Source organism: Chiloscyllium plagiosum, chromosome 8 (genome assembly GCF_004010195.1).
Source record: "Chiloscyllium plagiosum isolate BGI_BamShark_2017 chromosome 8, ASM401019v2, whole genome shotgun sequence".
Taxonomy (NCBI): Eukaryota; Metazoa; Chordata; class Chondrichthyes; order Orectolobiformes; family Hemiscylliidae; genus Chiloscyllium; species Chiloscyllium plagiosum.
The window spans coordinates 99,477,589-99,488,287 of record NC_057717.1 but is presented as its reverse complement, the minus strand read 5'-3'; the positions used below and the strand labels follow the sequence as shown (position 1 = coordinate 99,488,287).

At 40.6% G+C, this 10,699-nt stretch overlaps 1 long non-coding RNA gene across 1 annotated transcript in view; it reads right to left on the bottom strand.

Annotated features, from left to right (window-relative positions):
- Positions 1-500: 500 nt before the first annotated feature.
- LOC122552226 overlaps positions 501-10,699 on the bottom strand; it is a 19,518-nt gene continuing 9,319 nt past the window's right edge. Inside the window, exons 2-3 of the long non-coding RNA XR_006312327.1 lie at positions 1,522-1,653; positions 501-585 (exon numbers count right to left, since the gene is read on the bottom strand). This is a non-coding gene — a long non-coding RNA (uncharacterized LOC122552226). The remainder of the gene's footprint in view (positions 586-1,521; positions 1,654-10,699) is intronic.

Below are 10,699 nucleotides of genomic sequence, written 5' to 3'. Positions count from 1 at the left end.
TGTAAACTTTTGCTGTAAAGTCTGTGCCTTACAATCTTATGCTCCACAACCACCTGATGATGGAACAGCGCTCCGAAAGCTAGTGCTTCCAGTTAAACCTGTTGGAGTATAACCCGGTGTTGTGTGGTTTTTAACTTTGTACACCCTAGTCCAACACCGGCATCTCCAAATCATAGATAAACAACGTTAGAGGGAGATTACAGAGGACGCGTAGAAAACGGACAGGGTTAAATACGAACGTCGAGAGTGGAATTTCAAAATATTAAAACTTCCAATCATTACAGGAGCGTGTTTCTGTTAAAACTGCTCAAAGGCCGGACAGAAAAATGCAAAATGGCACGAAATTGATACGTGAACTGGGAAAAGGGAAATTCCGAGCCAAGCAACTCCGTGCTACCCCTCTAAAAGATCAAAGAGGTGAAACAGTTCCTCAGAGTCATGCCGGTGACTCGCCCAAGATCTGCAGAATGTCCCACAGATGGTGCCCAGACACCGCTGAGTTCCTCCCAGCACTTTCTGATCTTATTTCAGATGCCCAGCATCCGCAGTACTTTCAACTGGACCGTGACGCCTGTCCCCAGGTACCTGCGACAGGGAAAAGCTCTATTTCAAATGTTTCCAGATTTTATTTCAGCATTTGTCTTTTTTGTTGTTAATTAAAGTGATAGAATCAATAAATATTCACACATCCCTCCATGCAAGCAGCCCTTGCTTCCAATGAGCACGTTTTCCAATGGAATTTTCTCTCTCTGGAAATCTGACTTGAGGCCCCTGCAAGTTCTCTTGACCCTCTCTATAGCTTCATGGTGTTTGCCCGTACCAGGTCTTCATTGTAAACTAAACATCAACTATTACAAAATATAACCCAGTCACCCAAAGTAGCAATTCAGTGTTAAAGGCAGAAATGTATTAAGTGTTTTCATGTCCAGTTACAGGATTCTCTCTCCACTCTGTTATGGTGCAGTGGTTATGTCCCTACTTCTGAGCCAAGAGGCTTGGTTCAAGTCCTATCAGCTTCTTTAACAACAAATGGCATTCATTGTCACATCTTTGGATGGTGGTTTTCTTTTTATTCGTTCATGGAATGTGGACATCGCCACATTGACTCTTAATTCCAAGTTTTTACTGAATTCAAATGCCACTGTCTGCCATGGCATTGTCCCCAGAACATTATCTGAAATTCTGGATTAATATCTCTGCATTTACAGTCCAGAGGCCCAGGCTAAAGTCCATGGTAGTTGGTAAAATTTAAATACACTAAATAAAATCTGGAATTGTCCAGAATTGAAGTTTTCATTTACTTTTGTAAAAATGCATCTGGTTCATAAAGGAAGTAAATCTGCCACCCTTACTCGATCTGGCCTATATGTGTCTTCTGACCCATAATGACAGGCTAATCTCTGAATTGCCTTCTGAAAATGGCCTGGCATTAAAGAAGGGAAACAAATTAGTAAAACAAGCCTCACAAAATTATTTGTCAAACAAAATTTGTTGAACAAAATGAAATTAAGTGGAGGTTACCAAAATTTAGGTTGAAGAGGTAGGGGCAGCTTGAAGTGCTCTTGTTATCTCTGAGTCTGGAGTCCTGGGTTTAAGTCCCATCTGCTCCAATGGTGTGTAATAACATCTCCTGCAGGTTGTTTAGGAAAATACCTAGGGGCAACATGAGAAGGATTATTGTGGTGCACTGGTAATATCCCTATCTCTGAGCTAGAAGGCCTGGGTTCAAGTAACACCTGCTTCAGAGGTGTGCAAAATATCTCTGAGCAGATGATTGCAAAATATTTTGGAAGAGAGGTTGAAGGAGGGAGAGGTTGTGGATGAAGTTAATGTGGGATCACATGTTCGTCAGCGATAAAAAGGGTACAAAGGTTGGGCACAGTCTGAGGAGAACGTGAGGACTGCAGATGCTGGAGATCAGAGCTGAAAAATGTGTTGCTGGAAAAGCACAGCAGGTCAGGCAGCATCCAAGGAGCAGGAGAATCGACGTTTCGGGCATAAGCCCTTCTTCAGGAATGAAGAAGGGCTTATGCCCGAAACATCGATTCTCCTGCTCCTTGGATGCTGCTTGACATGCTGTGCTTTTCCAGCAACACATTTTTCAGCTTTGGGCACAGTCTGAGTTAGTCTCAGTTAGTTGTTAAGATGAGGAATGGAGTTGATGGATAAGGAATGAAGAATGTAATGGGACCCAAAGTCAATAGCTTTGTTCTTCTCGATACTTATGTGGAGGAAATAACTGCACATCAAAATAGAATGTCAGCCACACAGCAATTTGAAGGCGGTGGAGGCACTGAGGGAGATGGCGACGAGATTGAACTGAATCTCATGCTCATATAAGTGAAATCTGATATAGTTTTGGATGATATTGTCGAGGAGTGGTATGTCTGCAATCGTTATCCCATCTAGCTAGGGGAGACAACTGGATAGGGTAAGGATCAGTGAGAGTGGGAAGGTGTGAATATCCAACATTCTGGGTCAAATGCATATAAATATTAGTTATGTTGTGATTTATACTGATGTATAGATGATTCCCGATATGGAAGGATTGTTATGAGTAAAGGTTAATCAGCTTGGGACTCTACTCATTGGAGTTTAAAAGAATGAGAGAGGTGATCTCATTGAAACATATAGGATTCTTTAAGGGCTTCGAGGAGAAAGTGAGGACTGCAGATGCTGGAGATCAGAGCTGAAAATGTGTTGCTGCAAAAGCACAGCAGGTCAGGCAGCATCCAAGGAGCAGGAGAATCGACGTTCCTGAAGAAGGGCTCATGCCCGAAACGTCGATTCTCCTGCTCCTTGGATGCTGCCTGACCTGCTCCGCTTTTCCAGCAACACATTTTCAGCTTCTTTAAGGGCTTGACAGGGTAAGTACTGAGAGGATGCTTCCCCTCATGGAACAGTCTACAACCAGAGGGCATAGTCTCAGAATTAAGGGGTGCCAGTTTAACAGGAGATATTTCTTCTCTCTGAGGGTTGTGAGTCTTTGGAACTCCTTTGCACAGAGGGCTGTGGAGGCAGAGTCCTTGTTATATTTAAGGGTGAGATAGATTCTTGATCCAAACAGGAATCAAAAGTCATGGGAAAATGCAGGAAAGTGGACATGAGAAATGTTAGTTCAGTCATGATCCTTTTGATTGGAAGAGCAGGCTCAAGGGGCCAAATAGCCTACACTTGTTCCTGTTTCTCATGCTGTTATATTAGCCTTCCCTACTTGATGTTGTTGAGTTTGTTTGATATAATTATCAAGATGCAAGTAAGACCTTTTGGAATCGATCTTGTCAAAATTATCATGGAAGTAACATAAACCTGTCTGAAAAGATGGTGTTTGCAGAAACTTGCAACATATTTCAAAAGTCCTTGGATATGAAGTTGAAGTGCTGTCACCTGCAAGACTTCAGAAAGTAGAGTTAGGTTGAATGGCCTACTTGTGGGCAAATGCAGACACAATGAGCCAAATGGCCTACTTCCATGCTGTAAATGTCTGATATCTATAAGACAGCAGTCATTGTGTTGCTGGGTATTTATGAAGACTGATGTTGACTGCTACATATGACAAGCTTAGAGTTTTATTCATGTGTTGAATGTCAGATTCCTCTGAAAGCTGATCAATGCCACGATACATGCTTGGTATTTTTTTTTAAAAATGATTAGTAATTAAGAAACCAAGTTTAAGCTCACTCAGTGCAGAACACTACCTGGACTGAAGAGTAATGATTGAATGATATCAAACTTGGGTTTCAGAGATCTGTAGATTGCAGGAAGGCTGGAAGAATAGGAAGGTGAGGAAATTTATAATTTCCACGACTGAATCGCTAATCTCTACAACACAAAAGACAGCGATTACATCTGTGTAGCTCCCCACTAGCCATAGATCTGCAAATCATTCTTTTTCAAATCCTATTCCCCTTTGGAAAATTACTATTGAATTTTCTTCTATAGGGTTTTCAAATATCATATTCCAATAACCCCAACTAACCTGTTGTTCCAAAAAGAAATGTCTCTCTTTTCCCTTCTGGTTCTTTTCACCAGTTGTGTTAAATCTGTATCCTGTGGTTAGCTACCCACCCACCAATGGAAACAATTCCTCCTTATTCACTTGAAGGAAACCCCTCATGATTTTGAGAAAGAGCACAAGAACTGTGCCCTCCAATAGCTATATTTAAATCTGCACCCATTACATAAATATTTGTATCAGTTGAAACCAACATCAAGAAGAATTGCTTGACTCAGAGAGTGATGAGTTTTTGCCAAGTGTGGTCCTTCAGAATGCTGCTAGATGATGTGATGAGAGAGTTAGTGTGCTACAGCTGAGATTTCCAAACATTGGCCCACACACCTTGCCAATCTAGCCATTAGAGATCATGCAACTCCATTCCATTTGCGTTTATGTTTCTGATTCACCAGTTGTTAAACTGTGAGCGCTTTGGAAAAAGCAGTGTTTAGTAGGCTGTTGACTCAACAGTAGATAAAATTTAAATCTGATAAACAAGATCCATTGGTATCAGCAGTCCATGATCCATGGATGTCAACAGGACATGAAATTAATCTTTATATGTGTTCTCAGATGCATCTGGGCATACACAGGCTAACATCCCTGAAATCCACAAAGGCCAAAAAGCTAAGCACCTTTGCACAACAAGAATGGCCTTTAGTGTCTTGAATGACCTTTTGGTTCAATCTAGACATATTCTTCCCAACCTCTCTGCATACAGACCACCTAGACTTTGGACTTCTCATCCATGTTTCAAGAAGTGTGGAATTCATATTTCACTCTACAATTTGAACACAAAGCACTAGTTTGATAGTGCATGCTGAATAAGTGCTGCACTGTTAGAGGTGCTATCTTTCAGATGCTATCTTGCAACATCAAACTAAGGACCCATTATCCCATTAGCTGGATTCAAAGATCTCATGGCATTATTTAAAAGAAAAGAATAGGGAAATTATCTCTAGTGTTTTTGCAAATATTTATTCTTTAATCAACATAACTGAAATATGATATTGATCATTATTACTTTGCTGTTTGTGGGAGCTTGCTGTGCTCAAATTGGTCACTTCATTTTCTAGATTACAACATTAGCTACTCTTCAAACGTGCAAGTACTTATTTTATAGTAAAGAGTGGAGGGTTACTCTGTAGTTAAGGGAAGTTTTATATAAATGCAAGTCTTTCTGTTCTTCTTCCAGATTTTGTTTTATAACATCCTTAGCTGCATTTGGAGTTTGCAATATTATGAAAGAATCTCGGTGTATCATAAAATGTAGATCTGCTTAAGTTTTACATTTGAGGCCTTTTCCATTAGCTATTACATTTCTGATGAAATACTACTAACAGATGTCTGAACCCACGGATCAATGTTCCAAGAATTGAGTGAAACTTGAATCAAATCTTGTTTGGACCACACTTGGATTACTGTGTACAGATCTGGTTCCTATATTATGAGGAAGGATACAGAGGCACTGGTGAGATTGCAAAAAATATTTACAAGGAACTGTGACCTCATATCTTAGACAAAGGATAAATCGGGTGTTTTCCTTTTCTCTTGAAGGAAAAGACAATTGGATAACCTCATTATGCTTTTTGAAATTATAATTTTATAATTTAGACTGAATATAGTGTGCTTCCATTTGTGGGAAAAGGCACAATGGAAGATTATGAATACCTGATAGTCACCAATAAAAACAAACAGAATTTTGAAGAAATGCCTTCAATTAGTGAAAAATTAAAATGTAAAACCCATAGACACAAGAAGTGGCTGAAATAAATGGTATAGATGCATTTATGGAAAGGCTAAACAAGTAGGAGAAAGTGAGAACTGCAGATGCTGGAGATCAGAGTTGAGAGTGTGATGCTGGAAAAGCACAGCAGGTCAAGCAGCATCCGAGGATTAGGAGAATTGACATTTTTGGCAAAAGCCCTTCATCAGGAATAAGACTTGTGAGCCAAGGAGGTGGAGAGATAAATGGGAGGGGGTAGGGGCGAGGAGGAAGGGAGCTGAGAGTGCGATGAGTAGATGGAGGTGGGGGGCAATGGTGATACATCGGAGAAGAGGGTGGAGCTGATAGATGGGAAGTAAGGCGGACAGTTAGGACAGGTTATGAGGGTGGTGCCAGGTTGAAAGGCTGGATCTGGGATAAGGTGGAGGGAGGAGAAATGAGGAAACTGGTGAAGTCCACATTGATGTTGTGAGGTTAGAGGGTCCCAAGGCAGAAGATGAGGCAATCTTCCTCCAGGCATTGGGTGATTAGGGTGTGGCGATGGAGGAGGCCCGGGACCTGCATGTCCTTGGCAGACCCTCTTCTCTGACTTATCACCATTACCCCCAATTTCATCTACTTATCACACTCTCAGCTACCTTCCCCCAGCCCCACACCCCTCCCATTTATCTCTCCACCCACTTGGATCACAAATCTCACTCCTGATGAAGGGCTTTTGCCCAAAATGTCAATTCTCCTGCTCCTCGGATGCTGCCTGACGTGCTGTGCTTTTCTAGCACCACACTCTCGAAGCTAAATAAGTACATTAGTGTTAGGCTGGTATGTGATAGACGAGGAAGGATGGAATGAGACTTAAATGGAATGTAAAAGTTGACATGAAGCACCTAGAGTCAATATTACATATTCTATGTAATTCATCTAAGTTCTATGACAGAAACACTATCAGTTTAACTGATCACTGCAGCACATCTGCATGTCAATCAAAATCTTGTTTATATTATTCACAGCACACTGGCACCCTCTCTGATTCCAAGCATATTTTTCATTTTGATTTCCATTAGTCAGCACTAACTCCTGAACAAAGTCTCTGTGTCACTCACATGCAGACACACCTGGCTCACACTCACACATTCGCTCATCAAATCTGACACTCACCAAATGAGGACAAAGAAAACACAACTTGTTTTGTTCTGCACACACATTCAGAATTACACAGACTCTTAATCACTTCTGCACACTCATGTTGTGACTGATCAAACACTCATATGTGGAATCACAATACCTCACTTCCCTCACTTAACTGCACTCATTCATAAGAAGTACAAGCATGAGTTGGCTATTCAGCCTCTCGAGCCTGCACCACCAGTCAGTACGATCATGGCTGGTCTCATCTCAGCCTTAACTCACTTTTGTGCCTCCTCCCTATAACCCTTCAACTCATTGCTAATTAAATTTCTGTTCAATGAACAATCATTACTAACATGTACTTTCTGTCCATTACTTGCAATTGCAATTAAAAAGATCCATACTTTTAGCTTTTCATTGGTGATGGTCAAACAGCTAATTTAATATCTGTAACTGGAAAACAGTTTTAGTCCTGTTTGTATTTCTGTACACCTTTCAGCTTGACTTGTATACACACTCACTGTGAAAATGTATTTATCACACTCACAAATTGAATCAAATTTTCTCTCTCCCTCACACACATAAACACAAACAACACACAGCCTTTCTTTCCATATATTGTATCCTCCAATAATTCACCTTTATATAACTTGGGTCTTCAGAACAAGTAGTCCTTAAATTTTAGTAGACTTATAAACTAGTTGACTTATTAATATGTTGCCATTGCATTAAGATTTGGTTAGCTCAGTTGGTGGAACGGTTGGTTTGTGATACAATATGATGCCAACAGCATGGGTTCAATTCCCTCACCACCCGAAGTTGCCATGCAAAACTCTCCTTCACAATCTCACCTCTTTCTGATGTGTTGTCACCCTCTGCTTAAAGTGCTATCAGTCATCACTCTCTCTAATGAGTGGTGGCTATAGCAACTTTGCAAATGCATTAGTAGTAATGTGTATCTGTTGATGTATTGCTTGCCTTTGAAGCATTAATGTTGTTCTTGAGCAGTTAAAATGAAGTGACTCCTACAGTGGGCTGATAATTGTAGGCAGTCTCTGATAGTTGGAGTAGTAAGCATGGTACAATACTGTACTGCATGGAAATTTATATAAATGCCAATCTGTTGCGTAGTATTTGAGGGTCCTCCGAAGGAGGCTGTAGCATTCTTGTCACTGCGTGGTAGATTTAAATCCCACCCCAGTGATTTGAGGGCAAGAATTGAGGCTGATACTTCAGTGCAGTATGTTCCAGGTGCTGCCGATAAACTTAAACCCAGATCCCATGCCATTTTAAGAAAGAACGGAAGGGTTTAATCTGTGGTGTGTGGACAATATTTTTCCTTATGTCAATATCACACGAGCACTTTATCTGGTTATTTTCATATAATTGTTTGTGGGGTCTTGCTGTGTCAGTATTTGTATGCCGAATTTCCTCATAGCGCAACTTCACGAGTACTGCATTGGCTGGAGGACACTTGGGGACTTCCCAAATTTGTGAATGGGCTACAGAAGTGCAAGCCTGTCCCTTTTTAAAACTCACTTGTCAATGGATTTTCGGGATTTCGCCAGTATTGAAAGATCTCTCCTGGGACACGTCCGAATTGCAATGGGGTCATTCCTTTAGAAATATATAATGCAGAAGATGCTGGAAGAGAGCAGCAAGGGGCAAGAGAGGAATTAGCAATTAAATTAGCGACCTAATGCACACAATGTCCACTGTGATTCTCTGTGAGTCTGTTTCTTTCTCTGCTGCCAGACTTGCTGAATTTCAGTAGCTCCTTCTCTTTACATTATAACTCCTTCACCATGTATTTTGCATTGTTAACGTTAACTGAAAAAAATACTGCAATGTTGATAACTTTTTTCCTCAAAAAGGAACTGCAGTGCCACATTTCTTCCAGTATATATTGTAGAATTTCGTCCCCCCCCCCCCCCCCAGAAAAAAAGTACATTGAAATTGTCAAAACACGAGTCTAATGCAGGGAGTGAAGGGTTAAAGTTGCAATCATTGATACTGCAGTTATGTTGCGCCATACTAGGTTTTTCTGACCTTCCTGTTAAAATGAGCCCCAGTTTATTGGACAACTTAACAGCGGATTTATGAGCAGTCAGTAATGAGGAATATTGATATCACAGTCTGATTAGATCCTGAGAGTGGGAAGCAGGTGAAAAAATTAATCATAGTGTTATTTGAGAACTTCAGGTGAACATGGCCTCAGTCTTCGGGTTAAACAAATATCAAACCGCGACCAGCTTCAATCAGATCTCTGGCTCTGGCTGGAACCCCACAGAAGCCCGCCCATAGTCCAACGCCACAGGCCCAACTAATTACACCAAAATACTAATTATTGACTGTCACACTTTAATCTATAATCCCCTCTAGATAAGAACTTTATGTTGCCATGTTGATATCTGTGGGAATTTCAACGTTCGCCATAGCCTGCGGCTAATGACTGTACAGTAATATCACTAAATAAAGTTAAAAATCACAACACCAGGTTATAGTCCAACATGTTTAATTGGAAGCACACTAGCTTTCGGAGCGACGCTCCTTCATCAGGTGGTAGTGGAGGGCTCGATCGTAACACAGAATTTATAGCAAAAATTTACAATGTGATGTAACTGAAATTACACATTGAAAAATTGATTGTCAATTAAGCCTTTCATCTGTTAGAATACAGTGATAGTTTCACTTCTTTCATGTGTAAATCCCAAAACCTTTTTTTAAAGTTGCATTCTCGGGTTAGCTGTTAACAATGGTGATAGCTAGACAATATGTTGAAGGTGTTAGCCCCCGTGTTCTCTGTCTATGACCTGATGTTTAGATTGATTCTAATCTAAAAAGTGAGATAACAGAGGTTTTACATAAATTCATGCAGTTTTTGAGCTCAGAGTTCTACATGAATGCATGCAGTTTTTGAGTTGAGCAAAGTACAATGTAACTCTGCAAGTACAAATTCACCCCACAAAATATATGTATGCATGTGAGTCTTTGTCTGTGTCTGTCTGGGGTGGGCGTTGTGAGTATGAGAAAGTGTGTGCAGAGTGTCTTAAGTCTGTGAGGGGGTGCATGTGTGAGTGTGGGATTGTGTGTGTCTGTAAGGGTGTGTGTGGGTGTCTGTGTGCGCGTCTGTGTGTACCTGTGTCCGCACGGACATCACCTGATGAAGGAGCGTCGCTCCGAAAGCTAGTGTGCTTCCAATTAAACCTGTTGGACTATAACCTGGTGTTGTGTGATTTTTAACTTTGTCCAACACCGGCATCTCTAAATCATGATCACTAAATAAGGGAGCATTGCATATTCTAAACTGCCAACTCGTCGTGACCGAACAGCAATTTATTGCAATCCATCGGGTAAAATGCAGATAAAAGTTTCGTTTCCCTAAGCTCTCGGGCTTGTAATCAATAGCTTAATGAAAAGTCGAAGACAAGGACCAGAAAACAATGTATGAACTCTCACTGTTTTCTTTATTTCTATTTCTCTTTTTCCCGCTTTCTTGTTCCCACTGTTTTCTCTCTCCGTCTCCCCACCTCTCTTCCTTTCTCATTCCTTTTTTTAACTCGCTATCTATTTCTTATTTTCTCTTCCTATTTTATTTATGTCCCTATTTTCTTGTCTCTCGATTTGTTTCTTTCTATCTCTCTTTCTCCAATTCTCTATTAATCTCCTCTTTTCTTCCTATCTCTGACTGTCGCTTAGTCCATCTCTATTTTTCTCTCCCTCTCTAATGTTCTTCCTCTCTATTCCTCTCTACTTTTTCTCTCAATGTCTCCTTTCTTTTTTCTTATTTCTCACCCTTTCTCTATTTTGCCTAATTCTTTGCCTCTTTCTACTTTATCCTTCCGTTTCTATTT